Source organism: Tupaia chinensis, unplaced genomic scaffold, assembly GCF_000334495.1.
Source record: "Tupaia chinensis unplaced genomic scaffold, TupChi_1.0 Scaffold144171_2, whole genome shotgun sequence".
In the NCBI taxonomy this organism is placed as follows: Eukaryota; Metazoa; Chordata; class Mammalia; order Scandentia; family Tupaiidae; genus Tupaia; species Tupaia belangeri.
Window position 1 is genome coordinate 1,585,506 of NW_006204028.1, and position 2,522 is coordinate 1,588,027.

The 2,522-nt window shown below is 59.6% G+C and overlaps 1 protein-coding gene across 1 annotated transcript in view; it reads right to left on the reverse strand.

The window, feature by feature from the left end:
* SAMD14 (sterile alpha motif domain containing 14) overlaps nt 1-2,516 on the reverse strand; it is an 18,130-nt gene extending 15,614 nt beyond the window's left edge. Inside the window, exon 1 of the mRNA XM_027767344.1 lies at nt 2,391-2,516. The gene's annotated coding sequence lies outside the window, so the exon portion shown is untranslated. The remainder of the gene's footprint in view (nt 1-2,390) is intronic.
* Nucleotides 2,517-2,522: the final 6 nt, after the last annotated feature.

Below are 2,522 nucleotides of genomic sequence, written 5' to 3' on the forward strand. Positions count from 1 at the left end.
CCACACTGCCCCTCGTGCCACTTATCCTTTTTTTTTTTTTTTTTTTTTAGCTTTACTTATTCATTTCTACCATGAGAAGAGAAAGAGGCAGAGAGAGAGAAGAGCACCCCCAGCAGAGTCTTCATGCCACACTCTACCCCACGCTCTATCATCCTGGGTCATGGGCACACGTGTACACCGGCACACAGAAGAAGGGCCCTGGGATACGAATCCCAGATGGATTCTAACCCAGGACATGAACCTGGGACCCTCCCGTGTGAGTCCAGCATCCCAGAGCATGGTGCCCCTGTACCTCTGGTTGGCCCGCATCTCCCTTTACTGCTAACCCTCTGGGCCGGAGAAGGGCAGCACACAGGGCTAGACTCTACATTGGTCAGGTGTAGGAAGGTGGGGTCGCCTGCCTGCGGGAGTTGGGAATCCTAGCATCCCCGATCTACAGATATGAAGGCCGAGATGCAGCTGCCCCACAGCTATCCTGGGTGATGACGAGCATTCCTGGTGGGTACTCACGAGGAAGGGCAGTGCTGGGGGAAGGCACAAGGGTTCAGGGAGGAGAGCTGGACCACCATGGTTAGGACTGGGGCTCCAAGCAGAAAATGGGGTGTGGGAAAGGGTCAGTGTCAGTGGCCCTCCAAGTGCCCCACCATTCTCGAACTCTGGGGCTAGAAGCAAAGATCTAGAACACTTTTTCCTGTCCTGAGAGCCGGATGGGAAGGGAGGCGGCCCCTAAGAATGAACCAAATTCCCTCAGCCCATCACAAAGCCTTCTCTGACCAGCCCCAGCTGCCACCTCCCCTGGAAAGCATGTTAGGTACCCCGCTAGGTACCCCCCTCCTCCCATTTGTCTCCACGATTTCTAAATCTACCCTTCTCCAACCACTCAGAAATGGGGACTTTTTCAGACATAGACTCCCTAAAGGGGGGTCTTATCTCCCCTACCTCAGACAGCAGTGGGCTATGGCGAGGAGCCACACATTCCTCCATCAGACTAGGGGCTCTCTGAAGCCAGGAGCTGCCTCTTCCAGCAGAACTGGGCTCTTGGGGAGCAGTAGCGGTGCCTTCCCCCCCTTAGGCTCCAGAGCATGGCCAGCCCACAAGTCCCTCACTCATGGTCCCATGCGGGACTGGCTTGTGGCTGGAGACCTTTTCCAGGCATTCTCCAGGATGGGCTGGGGCTTCCAGTTCACCCTGATTCAGCACAAACAGCTTGCTGTCCCTCCCTGCTTCAACTAATTCTTGAGGTATGTGTGGGGAACCCTCCCTACACAGTCCCCTGGAGAATTCTGAGAGGCAAGAGGGCCAGCAGGGCCCCAGGCCACTCCTACTCAATCTCTCCTTCCCAAACAGAGCACTGAAAAATTAGACACCAAACCCCACGCCCCAGTCCCACTCACACACACACACACACACACACACACATCAGTCAGGTAACTGCACAAGCGTGGAAATGAACCCCTTCCTCTGGACACTCTCTGGGCTCTGGTGGTACCAGGCCAAGGTTCCCAATTTCTAAAGGAGCACCAGTGACCTTTGACCCTTCTCTGGAAGCCAAGGAGGCAGGTGAGCTCAAAGCTTCCTGGGAGCCAGCCCAGGGAGGAAAAAGGGAAAAGAAAAGGATCAAAGCCCTGGGGAGAGCAGGGGAGAGGGAGTGGGCAACCTGGCAGACAGACCAGCTGAGGGACAGACGGCAGATCCACAGGGCTGCAGAGAAGAAAGACCAGGAAAGAGAGCAGACAGGGAGAGCAGAGGAGACCTGGGCTCCCGCACTTTGAGTGAGGCCTCAGGGTGCGGTGCAGAGAGAAGGGGGAAGCCCGGCTGGCTGCCGGGGCAGGCCGAGGAAGGGGACCAGAGAAGTGTGAGTGGGAAAGGCCGGCAAGGCTCGGGTGGGGGAGGCGGTGTGCAGCTCGAGCCTTCCCCGGTGTGCAGCTCGAGTCTTCCCCGTCAGGGGCTGGCCGGTCCGCAGGGAACAGACACCCCTCAGAACTCTGCTGGAGATGGGGGTGGGGTGGGGGAGGGGCAGAGCACCTACTCCACTCCAGGGCTCTCACCCCAGCCCCAGCCGGCGGGCTAGTTCCTCTCCATCCATCAGTCCAACTCCGCGCCGGGCAAGGAGGAGTTAAGCCCTCTCCCCCTCCCCCCACAGCAGTTTTTTATTAATTTCTCCGGGCGTTGAGCGGGAGGGAGGGGATTAGGGACACAAATCCTATCTCCGCCCCCTCCCCTGACAGCCCAGCACCCCAACCCTGTGCGGTCCCCCTAGGGATAAGGGAAGAAAGGCCCTTGTCGCTTGGCCCGATCCAACCCCACTTAGGGTCCCACCGCCAGCCCGGGTGGCCCCGGGTGGCCCCCAGCCCCTTCCCCGTTCACCCCAGGAAAGCCTGGCCCCTCACCTCCAGCATCGGTCATCTTCAGCGTCCGGCGCCTCGGGAACCCCTTAGGCCCATGGTGCTCGAGGCGAGGGCCGGAAGAGAGAGGAGTGGGGGGCCGTCACCCCGGCCGCGGGGGGCGCCGGGCGGGCTCCC